The 15,138-nt window shown below is 39.4% G+C and overlaps 1 pseudogene; it reads left to right on the top strand.

Annotated features, from left to right (window-relative positions):
- Positions 1 to 1,023: 1,023 nt before the first annotated feature.
- Positions 1,024 to 13,754, top strand: LOC101616307 (annotated as a pseudogene).
- The last annotated feature ends 1,384 nt before the right edge of the window (positions 13,755 to 15,138 follow it).

Raw genomic sequence — 15,138 nt, 5'->3', positions numbered from 1 at the left:
CTCACATCTTGTTATAGAAACTTCTCTTTTCAGATGCTGATGACCACTGGAATGACCAAAAGGCAACATAGTGGTGAGAAGAAGGGATGGAGGAGTGTCCAGCACTGAAACATCTCATACCCTCCAAGGCTCAGGGTCCATTGTGGAAGAGGTGGCAGAAAGAATGTAATAACCAAAGGAAGGGTACCATGGCTTACATACAATTGTCTGTACAAAATTTGGTCTTGATATCCAACACCTCACTGTGCCTATCAATACCCACAAAAGAACCTCATAATAGGAGATAAAGGTGATGACATCAAATTAGAAGAGAGGAAGGGGATATGATGGTGAGCAAAGCTATGAAGGGAAAGTGGGGAATGGGAGGGAAATACTATAGTTTGTTGCCTATAAGTACAGAAGTTATATATCTCTATCTATCTATCTATCTATCTATCTATCTATCTATCTATCTATCTATCTATCTAAAATAAAATAAAATCTACTTTTGCCTTGCTATAAAAAAAGTACCTTGGAATAAACTTAACCAAGGAAATGAAGGATCTCTACAATGAGAAATTTATAAGACTCATGACAGAAGTTTCAGAACACAATAGGAAATGGAAATATATAGGACTAGGAGAATCAATATTGTGAAAATGGCAATCTTACTAAAAGCAATCTACACATTTAATGAAATCCTCATTAAAATTCCAATGGTATTCTTCACAGAAATAGAAAAATGATTCTAAAATTAATCTGGGAACACAAAACAAACCTCAAATAGCCAAAACAATTTTAAGCAAGAAAATAAGACTGGTTGTATCTCCATACCTGACTTTAGGCTATATTACAAAGCCACAGTAACAAAAACAGCATGGTACTGGCACAAAAACAGACACGTAGATCAATGTAATAGAATGGAAGACTTAGAGGTTAATGCAGGCAGATACAGTTATCTAATTTTTGACAAAAATACAAAAGTACTCATTGGAGAAAACATAGCCTCTTCAACAAGTGGTGCTGGAAAAATTGGATATCTATATGCGGAGGAATGAAAAAAGATCCTTATATTTCTCCATGGACAAAATCAAGTCTAAGTGGATCATTGACCTTAATATCAGACCTGAAACTCTGAAACTACTAGATGAAAAGGTAGCAGAAACCTTTCAACATATTGCATAGGCAATGACTTTCTAAATATAACCCAAACTGCTTAGAAAATAAAACCATAAAACAACCACTGGGATCTCACAAAATTACAAAGCTTTTGCTCAGCAAAGGACACTGGAATAGAGCAAAGAGACAACCTACAGAATAGGAAAAAATATTTGCCAGCTATACCCCTGACAGAGGATTAATATCCAAAATATACAAAGAACCAAAAATAAAAGAAAACAATAAGATGTCAAGTAACCCAACTAAAAAAAAATGGGCTTTGGAACTAAACAGAGATTTCTCAAAGGAAGATATATAGATGACATATAAACATCTAAAAAACTGTTCTACATTCTTAGCCATCAGTGAAATGCAAATTAAAACTAGTTTGAGATTCCATCTCACTCAAGTCAGAATGGCTGCCATCAAGAAAACAAATAAAAATAAATGTTGATTAGGGTGCAGAAAATGTTGAACCCTTCTACACTGTTGGTGATAATGTAGTCTGGTCCAGCCATTGTAGAAATCAGTGTGAAGGTTCTTGTTACAGGTAAGAATAGATTTTCCATATGATCCAGGTATAGCACTCCTAGGCTTATATCCCAATCATTCTTCTCACTACCTTAGAGATACTTGCACAACCATGTTTATTGCTGTTCTATTCACAACAGCTAGGAAATGGAATCAGCTGATAATGTCCCTCAACAGGTGAATGGATAATAAAGATGTGGTACCTTTTCAAAATGGAGTTCTATTCAGCAGTAAAGAAAATGAAATTATAAGATTTTCAGGGAAATGGGTAAATCTGGAAAAGATTATACTAAGTGAGATAACTCAGGCCTACAAAGCCAAATGTCACATGTTCTCTCTCATATGTGGATCTTACCTACAATTTTTTTTAGATTTGTCTGTGAACTGGAACCAAGAATTGGTAGGAGAGGCCCATAAGCTAGAAAAAGGCTATAAAGCAGGGAGGAGAGGGAAGAACTTTAGGAGATGATATTGTATATATGTAAGTAGAAGAGCAGATTACAGGGAGTGAAATGACCTAAATGAGGCCAGGAGAAGCAAATGAGTAACAGAAGCATGGGGTTGGGGGAGGGTCAATAAAAACTCAAGATATTCTGAATAAGATATATCAAAGCTTATTTTTTTGGATAATGGCAGATCCAGAAGCCATCAATTGCTACTAGAAAATTTTCAGTGCCAGGGATGGGAAACCTTTAACAGAGTTGTTGGCCAGGGAGGTACCTGTTCCCTCCAAAACATTACAGGCTATTGCCAAGGGCCTTGGTTTCCATGAGCATGAGATGGTAAGCCCCTATTGCTGATGACTTCAAATTCCTTGGTGGCATGGTCACTGAGAAATCAATCTGGTGCTGAGCTGAAAACCTTCTCCCTGTAGACCAACCAATAGAAAGCTGGAAAAAGCTTCACTGCATGTAGCCCTATGGGAGACAGAAGTCATCAGTGGTGAAAACCATGGACACTGCAAGCCTTAAGGTTGGACAGCTAGACCAAATTCCCAAATGGGTGCAATAGTGGCATGTCTGCTCTGGGGAAACCATGTGCTCTCTAATTGTACTGGAGGCCCCCTGTATGGGAGGGAATGCATGTGTAATATTGACAACCTACTCAAAAGTCTATGGCAGGAGTGCTTATGAGTCTTAGGAGTATAAAGCCTTCTCTTGCCTGGAAAAATGCATATATTATTTTCACCAAATTGCCCTGAAAACACTACACTTAATTTTTCTATTCATATATCAATGCTACTCTCAATTTGGTTAGAGAAGCTTCTCATTTTAGATGGCAGTGACCACTGGGATGACCCAATAGGCAACACAGGGCTGTGAATAAGCGACAGAGGAGTGTCCAGCACTGAAACATCACTATTACACCCTCCAAGAATCAGGGTCCATTGTAGAAGAAGTGGTGGAAAGAATGTAAGAGCCAAAGGAAGGGTACCACTCCTTACAAGGCAACTGTCCAGACAGAAATTCTTGATATCCATGACCTCACAGTACCTAGCAATACGTTCACAAGACCCTAATAATAAGAGAAAAAGAGACTAATGGAGAGGTAGAGTAGCTATAAAGGAGAGTGGAGTGGTGAAGGGGAAAGTTGGAGAGGGGAGGGAATTATCATGGTTTATTGTCTGTAAGTATAGAAGTTGCCAATAAAAAAAAGGACTTTAAAATGGAGGGAAAAAGTAATTTAAAAAAAAAAAAAAAAAACCTCCCCCAAAAGAAGAATCCAGGATCAGATGGCTACTCAGCTGAATTCTATCAAACCTTCATAGGAGAACTCAAACCAATCTTGCTCAAACTGTGGCACACAATTGGAGAGCAGAGTAAGCTACCCAGATCCTTTTATGAAGCTAGTATCACCCTAATTCCAAAACCAGGCAGGGATACCACAAGAAAAGAAAACTACTAGCCTATTTCCCTGATGAACTTGGATGCAAAGATCCTGAACAAAATCCTCAAAAAACGAATCCAACAACACATCCCAAAATTCCTCCATCCCAAAATTCCTGAAGGTGATTATTAACTCCTATAGCAAAGTAGCAGGATACAAAATCAATGCACAAAAATCATTAGCCTTTCTATATTCAAATGACAAAGATACAGGGAAAGAAATAAGGGACATAGTCCCATTTTCAATAACAACAAAAACAATAAAATACTTTGGTATAACTTTAACCATGGACGTGAAAGATCTATACAGCAAAAACTTAAAAACACTCAAAAAAGAAACTGAGGAGGACTTGAGAAAATGGAAAGACTACTCATGCTCCTGGATAGTCAGAATTAATATTGGGAGGAAGGCAATCCTACAAATGGCAATATACAGATTTAATGCAATTCCAATTAAAATCCCGACAGTGTTCTTCACAGAGATAGAAAAAATGATCTTCAATTTCATATGGAAAGGCAGAAGGCCTCAGATATCCAAGCATATACTCAGCAAAATAAATACCTCTGGTGGCATCACCATACCCGATATAAAGTTATACTACAAAGCCATAGTAATAAAAACAGCATGGTACTGGCATAAAAACAGGAGTATAGACCAATGGAATAGACTTGAGGACCTGGATTTTGGGCCAAGCAACTATAGCTACTTGATATTCGACAAAGGCCCAAACAATATAGACTGGAAAAAAGATAGCATCTTCAACAAATGGTGCTGGACAAACTGGATAACCACATGCAGGAAACTAAAACTTGATCCACACATTTCACCATGCACAACACTCAAATCCAAATGGATCAAAGACCTCAACATAAGACCAGAAACTCGAAAACTACTGGAAGAAAATTTAGGAAGTACTTTCCATGATATAGGAATGGGAAAAGACTTCCTGAATAAAACCCCAGTGGCTCAAGTTCTTAAACAGTCACTCAACCATTGGGATCATATGAAGCTGAAGAGTTTCTTTACAGATAAGCATATAATAAACAAAGCCAATAGAATACCCACAGAGTGGGAGAAAATATTTGCAGGTTATCCAACTGATAGAGGCCTTATCTCTAGAATTTACAAAGAACTCAAAAGTCTAAACAATAAGAAGACAAATACCCCACTCACAAAATGGGGCACAGAGTTAAACAGGCAATTCACAGAGGAAGAGATACAAATGGCAAACACACACCTAAGAAAATGTTCATCATCCCTAATCATCAGAGAAATGCAAATTAAAACAACTATGAGATTCCACCTTACTCCAATAAGGATAGCCAATATCAAAAGGTCAAATGAAAATAAATGCTGGCGAGGATGTGGAGAAGCAGGGACACTCATTCACTGTTGGTGGGAATGCAGGATGGTACAACCACTTTGGAAAGCAATATGGAGACTCCTGAAAAAGCTGACTATAGAAATACCAACAGACCCAGTTATACCATTACTGGGCATGTACCCTAAAACCTTCAAACCAAAAGCCAGAGAGATTTGCTCAACCATGTTTGTAGCAGCTCAATTCGTAATAGCTAAAAGCTGGAATCAACCCAGATGCCCATCATTAGAAGAATGGATAACAAAGATGTGGTATATCTACACAATGGAATTCTATACAGCAGTAAGAAAAAATGACATAAAGAAATTTGAGGAAAAATGGTTGAACCTGGAACAGATCATTCTCAGCGAACTTACCCAATCACAGAAAAAAAATCGACACATAGTCTCACTCATCTGCAACACCTAACCTGAATTTGCCCAAGATGCCTTACATACCCAGCAAGTACCTCATGGACTAGACAATAAGATGGATGGGAGGGCGGGGAGGGAATCAAAGGGTGGAAAACAGTAATCCGGACCCAAACGGCAATGGTACCATAAAATTCTACTTCCTAAAAGACAGACCAAATGACTGAACCTTCACTAGTCCCTTATAGGAAACACCTGAACCACAAGACACTGGAGAGGGTAGGATCAAGACTGACCTAAATCTCCTACATCTTCCCTCCCTCCCTCTCCCCCTCTCCCCTCTATCTCTCTTCTCTCTAACTCTTGTATATTAGTAATCTTTTTCCTCAATTTCTTAGTGGACACTGACCTGTAACCCCCACTTCCAGCTTGGGCCTACAATCCACAATGAGCTTTTTAAAACAGAAAAGAAATTTAAAAAAAAAAAATAATAAAATAAATAAATAAATAAATACCTCTGAAGGTATCACCCTACCTGCTCTAAAGCTATATTACATAGCCATAGTAATAAAAACAGCATGGTGCTGGCATAAAAGCAGGAGTATAGACCAATGTAATAGACTTGAGGACCCGGACTTTGGGTCAAGTAACTATAGCTACTTGATATTTGACAAAGGCCCCAACACTATAGGCTGGGAAAAAAAGACAGCATCTTCAACAAATGGTACTGGAGAAACTGGATAACCTGCAGGAAATTGAAACTTGATCCACACATCTCGCCATGCATAACACTCAAGTCCAAATGGATCAAGTACCTCAATATAAGACCAGAAACTTGGCTACTACTAGAAGAAAATATAGGTAGAACTTTCCATGAGATAAGAAAGGAAAAAGACTTCCTGAACAAACCCCAGTAGCAGTGGATCTTAAACATACACTCAACCAAAGGGATCACAAGCTGAAGAGTTTCTTCACAGACTAACATACAATAAGCAAAGCCAATAGATTATCCACAGAATGGGAGAAAATATTTGCTTTATATCCAACTGACAGAGGCCTAATCTCTAGAATCTACAAAGAACTCAAAAACCTAAACAACAATAAGTCAAACAAAGCACTCAGAAATGGGGCAAAGAACTGGACAGGCTGTTCTCAGAGGAAGAAATATAAGTGGCAAACACACATTTAAGAAAATGTTCATCATCCCTAATCATCAGGGAAATGCAAATTAAAACAACTATGAGATTCCACCTTACCCCAATAAGGATAGCAAACATCAAAAACTCAAATGAAAATAAATGCTGGCGAGGATGTGGAGAAGTAGGAACACTCATCCCCTGTTGGTGGGAATGTAAGATGGTACAACCACTTTGGAAAGCAATATGGAGACTCCTGAAAAATCTGACTATAGAGATACCAACAGACCCAGTTATTCCCTTACTGGGCTAAAAGCTTCAAACCATAGGCCAGAGATATTTGCTCAACCATATTTGTAGTGGCCCAATTTGTAATTGCTAAGAGCTGGAATCAACCTAAATGTCCATCACTAGAAGAATACATAACTAAGATGTGGTAAATCTACACAATGGAATTCTATACAGCAGTAAGAAAAAATAACACAATAAATGGTCATGCATGTTTGTGTGGTTGTTTGATTATATGTACCCTGCAAACTCATGTGTTTTGTATGCTTTGTCTCAATCTCATGAAAATTTGGGAGTTAGAGCTTTGCTGGAGGAATTGTATTTCTTGGGGTAGGCTATGGGATTTCATAGCCTAGCCAGCTCCCTTGCAAGATTTCATCTCACTCTCTCTTGCTGCTGTTTCCCTCCTGCTGTGGCAAGAAGTGATGTTTAATCTCTTCTCTATAATTCTTTTCTTTATTTTTTAAACAGTTTTATTTATTTGAGATATATAGAGAGAGACAGGCACTGAGGTAGAGGTGGGGGGAGATGGGCTTGTCAGGTGCCCTGGCCAGCAGGGAGTTGAACAAGGACTTGAGGAGAAGCTAACCTGAATGGGGGAGGCAAACAGACCCAAGAAGGAGACCAGGCTAGGTATTTGTCAAGGTATCGAAGTTTATTTTTACAGATAGGGTTATATAGGGTTGTAGGGGGAAGGAGTCATAATCAGGCCAGAGATCACAGGGTTACTAACTAAATGCAATTTCTTTGTTTGTTCATCAATTACCAGCAGCACAAGGAGAGGCTATCACCCAGGTGTAATGGCTCCTTCATTTCTGGTAATAGATCATTAGATGAGGAAATAGAAACTTAACTTGCTATATGGTGGTTTCTGTCAACATGGCAGAGGTTTGGTTCATAGCTCCCAATAGTCAGGGACTCCAGACACTACAAATGAACTCCAGATGCCTGTGCCACCTTGTTCATCAGGTTTACATGGGTCCTTAGGGATCAAACAAGGGTCCTTTGGCTTTGCAAAAAAATGCCTTAACCACTAAGCAATCTTATCTAGACATCTACTATTCTTTTTTTGCATAATGGAGTTTCCTCTCAAGACTTTAAGCCAAAGTAAATTATTTAATTCCATCAATTCCCTTTGGTCAGACATTTTTTCCCATCATAATGAAGTAACTGCAATAGAACGATTCACTGTTGGTTGAAATGCAAACTCAAACAGCCCCTATGGAAATCAGTATGGAGGTTTCTTAAAATGCTAAAAATAGATACACACTATAAGATACAACTATGCTACTACTTATGCCCTAAGTCCTCCACAATTTCTTCTGGAGATACTTGCTCCACCATGTTTACTCTAGCTGAGGTCAAAATGGCTAGAAAATAGATTCAGCCTAGATGACCAACAACTGATGAATGGATAAAAAAGGGAGACCCTACCATTTGTATTGACCTAAATGTACATATTATCCATCAAATTACACTCTAATTGTTTATTTTTATACCCATATATTAATGAAATTTTTACTTTTGGATAGTTAACCTTGCTTTACAGGTGGCAGTGATAACTAAGAAGATAAAATGCAATGCACTCATCCAACTTTAAAAGTCTACAGATTTTATCAATCCTAACAATCTTCAAACATTCCCATAGTCCTTGTCTTCAATTGAGCTATATCACCAAAAATTCTCCCCAAACCCCATGATGGCACAGAATAAACATTCACACTGCAAAAAACAAAAAAATCGCATTGAGCATAGCAAAGCAATATATAATTTAAGCAAGGCAAACATCAAACTCTGTAGCTCCAAATCCAACAATTCTAGCCAATCACAAGACTCCAAGTCTGAAAATCCTAACCCAACAAGTGTCTGGAGTACCAATTCCACCCTTCCAGCTAGGCTAATCACAATCCTAGACAACTTCATCAGGGACCAGCAGCTTTCCCTGGCAGGCATTTTGTGGGCCTGGCATCTCTACTGGGTCTCCAGTGCATGGTTCATCCTCAGATCCTCAGAGCACCATGGCATATCCATGCAGGCATCCAGCAAACCTGCTTAAAACTGTCCATAGCTATTTCCAAAATACAAGACCATGTTCAAATTAAATGACCCTCTCTTTCCTGTATTTTTCATACTCCACAATACCAGGTAGGGTGCCAATTTGTTAATACAGGGGGAATAAAGCAAACTTTGAAGAACAGGACACTCGAGCACTCAGGCCCCTTCAAGAGTTTACCTTCTTCCTGTATCCCCAGTGCATGTCAGCTGGCCCAATCTCAAAGGTTGTCATCTCTCAATTGCAGCTATATGGACAGAAGTTCACCCAAAGACTTTCATATTTTTTCTGTGCAAATCTCTCTGCTCACACCCATCTGCTTTATGCACTGTAACCCTGCACAAGTTCTCAGGACACAGGCATAACAGCAAGCCTCTCACAAATAATCTTCCTAGCCCAGTCCAAGCAAAGCTCTTTCTTGCTTTGATAAGCCAATGCTCACAGTCCATAGATCTTACTGAATTCAGATCTTTCAACTCTGACCAGAATAGTCCATTAAGCTGTATTTATACACTGCAAGGCATCTCGTAGGCCAGGGTTTCAAATCCTTCCACATTCCTCTTGAAAACCAGCTCCAAAAGGCCAAAGCCACACAGTCAGGTGTCTAGTAGCAATCCCAGTCCTTAGTACCAATATTACTGTTGCAGTTGGGTTCACATTGCTGGTAAAAATCACCCAACCAAGAGCAGCTTGTGGGAAAAGAGGCTTATTTTGGCTTCCATGCTTGAGGGGGAAGCTCCATGATGGCTGGGAAAACAGTGGCATGAGTAGAGGGTGGACATCACCCCCTGGGAAATATGAGGTAGACAATAGCAACAGGAGAGCAACACTGGCATGGGGAAACTGGCCATAATACCTATAAGCCCACCCCAACAATAAACCGCCTCCTAGAGGCTTTAATTTCCAACTGCCATCAGCTGGGGAGACTAGCATTCAGAAGACCTAAGTTTATGGGGGACACCTGAATAAAACCACCACATCATTCATCTACAAATGAATGAAAATAAAGTGGAATATATGCCTCCAGGGGTTTATCAATTCATAAAAAGAATTAAATTATGTAAATAGCAGGAAATTGAAGAAACTGATGATCATCAAATCTGTCAAACCCCAAAAGATAAATATCATATTTTTCTCTCATTTGTAGATCATGGATTCTATACAGGTATATAAAATCATTTACAATAAAAACATTTAATTATATATGACATTCTTCACACACAGTCTCACTTCTATTTCATGTTAAAGGAAGACTATGGGAAATAATGGGGAATCACATAAAAGGTTAGGAAGAAAGGGAAGCTGTAGGTAGAATTTGGGCAAATGCCATGATGATGGACTCACATAGAAATGATCTTATGAAACCAATCGTTATGTGCAATAGATATATGCCAATAAAAATGTATCTTATGAAAATGAATTTATAGCTCACATAAGATATGTTAAATAAATAATATTCAAAGAATTAATAAAATGTCAGGTTGTGCTTTTGTTGATGTTAGTATTTTTATCTAAATTTCCATGATTCATACATTGATATTCCATTAATACTTTTAACAATTATATTATTAGGGGCTGGAAAGGTGGTTCAAGCTATAAAGAGTGATTGTTTGCAAAGGTTGGTGGGCAGTGTCCAATTCCCACTTAATTACAATGGAAAGAGTTAACTTACAAGGTGTATTAAATTCAAACGTAGTGAGATAAGGTACATGTGACAGATGAAAATAAATACAAAATGTCAATAGGTGAAATCATAGTTTTTGCTTTCTCTAGAAACAAGAAGTGGGGAAGAGGTCCCATTGTCTTCTGGAGAATAAGCACATGTTGTCTTGTGATCTTGACCCATCACAACAGGCCACTGACCCTGTGTTTATGAAACTGGACAATAGGGATCAGTATGTGAAATGACATGTTTTTCACAACATGTTTAAAATGTTAAGGGGTTATAAAAGTATAGTTTTTTTTTTTTTTAAGTTTCTACCTATATACATACAGGATCACCTTCATAACAGAGCCTACCCTCAACTGTATTATCAGAATCAGTTTGAATATTGATCAAAAGAAGAAATAAAGTCTCTAGTACATCACTTTGTGTTAAAAGCAAACCAGATGAGATAATATGTAAACATACTTAGCAGAGTGCTTAAGATACATTAACTGCCACACAATCAGTAGCCTTAATGGCTATAATTGTCCATTTATGATGGTTATGGTAATGAGATGCCATACCAAAATATTGTTAATCTAATACAAATTCATATGTAAGGTTCTTAACCACTGATGGAGAGCACATAATTGTACTGTAAAGCAATTATAGATAAATAACATAAGCACACCAACTACATTGGGAAGTCAGGGACTTTGCTAAATAATGGAAGTTTGAAACAGTATGTTCATTGAACTGATAAACACATTCACATTTTTAAGAATTTTTTTTGATTAGCCAAAATAATTAAATACACACACCATTGCCTTTTAATTAAAAGAGATAATCATGTTATTTCATTGGCTTCTCAAATTACAACAAACATGATAGTTATATTTGCCCAGTAATAATATCTGAAATAAAATATTTTAACAATAAGAAACCTAGTACATATGTCTTTAAAGTGTACAAAAATTACCATATATAGTTTTTTATTCAAGAAAGAGAAAAAGAGAGTGGCGGATAGAAATAGAAGAATGGGTATGCTAGAACCTCTAGCCACTGCCAATGAACTGCAGATGCACATGGCACCATGCACATTAGGCTTATGTGAGTCCTGGTGAATCAAACCTAGTTTCTTTGGCTTTGCAGGCAAACACTTTAACTGTTAAGCAATCCAGCCCACAATTATATACTTTTTATAAGTCTTCCCAGAAAGCTGCCTTTATTTAATTTTTCCACTCTGAAGATACTTTGTAAGTTTTTTAAAGTATTTTATTTTTATTTATTTGACAGAGGAAGAGGGAGAGAGAGTGAGAGAGAATGGGCACACCAGGGCCTCCAGCCACTGCAAATGAACTCCAGATACATGCGCCCTCTTGTGCATCTGACTAACGTGGGTCCTGGGGAATTGAACCTGGGTCCTTTGGCTTTGCAGGCAAATGTTCTAACCACTAAGCAACCCCTCCAGCCCCACAATTATGTATTTTGATGAATGTATATTTAACAACTAATTTGCACTAAGCTTCATAGATACAATGGTGAAAAAAAATCCTACCACTAATAATTTCATATTTGTTCTTATATTTATAATGTGTTATAGTAATATTAATGAAAGACTGTAAGACTGGAACCAGAATGGTCCATCAATTCCTACTTATAGCATTGCAAACCTTCTCTAGATAAAAGCTCCATTTTCTTCTACATTCCTTGCACACAACAGTTCTAAAAGATTAAAAGCCAAACATCCAAGTTTATTTAAATTACAATCCTGGTCGTCATCGCCAGCTCCGGGGCCTGCTGGACCGAAGTGCACTCCCGTCTCCGGTGCGGACCTAGCGCCCGGCAGAGACTCGGCTCAGGTAGGAGGCAGGCCGCGGCGGCGCCCTGAGCTGCGCTGCCGTCGTCCCGGCGCGGCGGGCCCGGGGCCCCGTGGTGGTCCGGGCGGCGGCAGCGGCACCGAGGTGATCCAGGTGACCAACGTGTCCCCGAGCGCCAGCTCCGAGCAGATGCGGACGCTCTTCGGCTTCCTGGGCAAGATCGACGAGCTGCGCCTCTTCCCGCCGGATGATTCGCCTTTGCCAGTCTCGTCTCGTGTCTGCTTTGTTAAATTCCATGACCGGATCCCGCAGCTGTGGCGCAACATCTGACAAGCACCGTGTTCGCTGACAGAGCTCTGAGAGTCGTACCGTATGCTGAAGGAGTTACTCCTGATGACACTAAGGCTTGGTCTCTGTTGGCACCAGCCCATGCAGAGGCAGGTCTTCTGCCTGGTGGTGGACTCCTGCCTACACCCAGCCCAGTTACTCAGATTGGCGCCGTTCCATTGGCGGCTTTGGGAGCTCCAGGTCTTGATCCTGCCCTTGCTGCTCTTGGGCTTCCTGGAGCAAACTTGAATTCTCAGTCTCTTGCTGCAGATCAGCTGCTGAAACTTATGAGTACTGTTGATCCCAAGTTGAATCATGTCGCTGCTGGTCTTGTCTCACCAAGTCTGAAATCAGACACTTCTAGTAAAGAGATAGAGGAAGCTATGAAAAGAGTCCATGAGGCGCAGTCCCTGATTTCTGCCGCTATCGAGCCAGATACGAAAGAAGAAAGGAGAAGACATTCAAGGTCAAGATCACGTTCTAGGAGGAGGAGGACGCCCTCGTCTTCTAGACACAGGCAGTCAAGAAGCAGGTCGATGAGGCGGTCACATTCTAAGTCCAGGAGTAGACGGAGATCCAAAAGTCCAAAACGGAGAAGATCTCATTCCCGAGATAGGCTAGAAGGTCAAGAAGCACATCAAAAACCAGAGACAAAAAGAAAGAAGACAAAGAAAAGAAACGTTCCAAAACACCACCAAAAAGCTACAGCACAGCCAGACGTTCTAGCAGTGCAAGCAGAGAGAGACGGCCAAGAAGAAGCAGGAGTGGGAGCAGATCCCCAAAGAAGCCTAGGTCTCCTAAAAGGAAACTGTCCCGCTCACCATCCCCAAGGAGACATAAGAAAGAGAAGAAGAAAGATAAAGAGATGAAAGGGAGCGCTCAACAAGCAAGAAGAAGAAAAGTAAAGACAAGGAAAAGGAGCGGGAGAGGAAGCCAGAGAGTGATAAAGACGTCCAACAGGTGACGCGGGATTATGATGAAGAGGAGCAAGGCTATGATAGCGAAAAAGGGAAGAAGGAGGAGAAAAAACTGACAGAAGCAGTGTCCCCTAAAGTAAAGGAGTGTTTTGTGGAGAAGGGGGCAGGTGACGCCCTACGAGAGTCCAAAGTGAACAGGATGACCATCATGAGGAAGACATGGGCATGAGCGACTGGGCACTGCAGCAACCGTGCTTGGGCTCAGCGTCGTCCTCCGAGTGAGTCAGTGCTGCGTGGTCATCTCCGCCTTGATGCACAGCTCCACGACCAGGGCTGCGCAGCTGCGGATAGTGGTCTCTAGTTACTGACACCAAAAGCTTTTAGAGAATGGGCCTGGGTAACCACTCCTGTGTGGTGACGTCTGATGGTGTGCCCGAGCAGTCGTACTATTCTGGTGCTGCTTGTAACAAACATGAACCGCTACATGCATCTCCAGCAGGCATGGGTTGTTTCTGTTGTATGATCTCTTATTAAGTACGTCACTTAGTATTCTAGAATCCGAGTCATTGCCGTGATAGAGTCATGTAGGGAATGCACTGATTGCATGTTACTGTGGCGAGAATATCCTAAATGTCATTAAAGTTTTCCAACATGACAAATCTACTATGGTCTTGTTTGTTGACATGACAAATTAACATTTTTAGAGTTACACCTGGAAACAAGCATTTGTAATAGATAATCCTTTAAGCCTTGTAGCTAAATTTTTGTGGCTTTATTTAACTTTCAAAGGTTACATACATGCACCAACTTTTTGATGGCTAAGTAGGCTTTAATTACAGAAAGAAGTTTTCAAATAAAACTCTGGCCGTGAGACATAGAATATTTTTAATTAAAGTTGTACCCCATTTCATAGGTATTTAGGAGGGTTTTTTTCCTTCCCGAATAATTTATTTCACACATGCCAGTGAAAGCTACTTGCTTATCCAGTCCATTTGTAAAATAAAGTTACCTCATCCTGATTTTCAATTTTCAACTTTTATTAATTTGTTTTAAAGCTGTTTGAAAAAAAGGAGGGCAGTGCATTTTAAGTTGACCTTTGTATGCTTTTAAAGTAAGACAAATCTACTTGATAATGTACTTTATTTGATCTCAATTTGTATAAAAACCAATAAATTTGTGTTCCTATGACTGCAGTAGTAATCTTATGCACAGTGATTCCATGTTATGCAAACTAGGTAGGCAATTGTTTTCTTAGGTACAGGAGTCTGAAGCTTCACTTTTGTGCAGCAACAGAAGTAGGCTACCATCTGTGCCATGTTAATGTAGTTTCTGGAAATGTTTTACAAGACTTTGATAATAAAACCCTTAAACCTACAAAAATAAATAAATAAATAAATTACAATCCTACTTTGGTGCCAAATTCCTGTAGCACTTATCTACTCATTGCTGAGATAAATAAATAAATACCTGATCAGAGATAGTTTATGTGAGAAAAGTTTTACCTCAGCATTGCCCTTTTAAGAGAATGTTTCGTCATGATGGAGAAAGCATAGCAAAGCAAAACAGGAAAGGAGGTAGCTAGAGTGATGTAGCTGAACACACAGGTAAACTTCAGGACTATCTCTAGTAACACTCCTTCAGCAAGGATATAACTCCCAATGAGAAT

Source organism: Jaculus jaculus, chromosome 12 (genome assembly GCF_020740685.1).
Source record: "Jaculus jaculus isolate mJacJac1 chromosome 12, mJacJac1.mat.Y.cur, whole genome shotgun sequence".
Taxonomy (NCBI): Eukaryota; Metazoa; Chordata; class Mammalia; order Rodentia; family Dipodidae; genus Jaculus; species Jaculus jaculus.
This window is presented reverse-complemented; position numbering and strand designations above follow the sequence as displayed.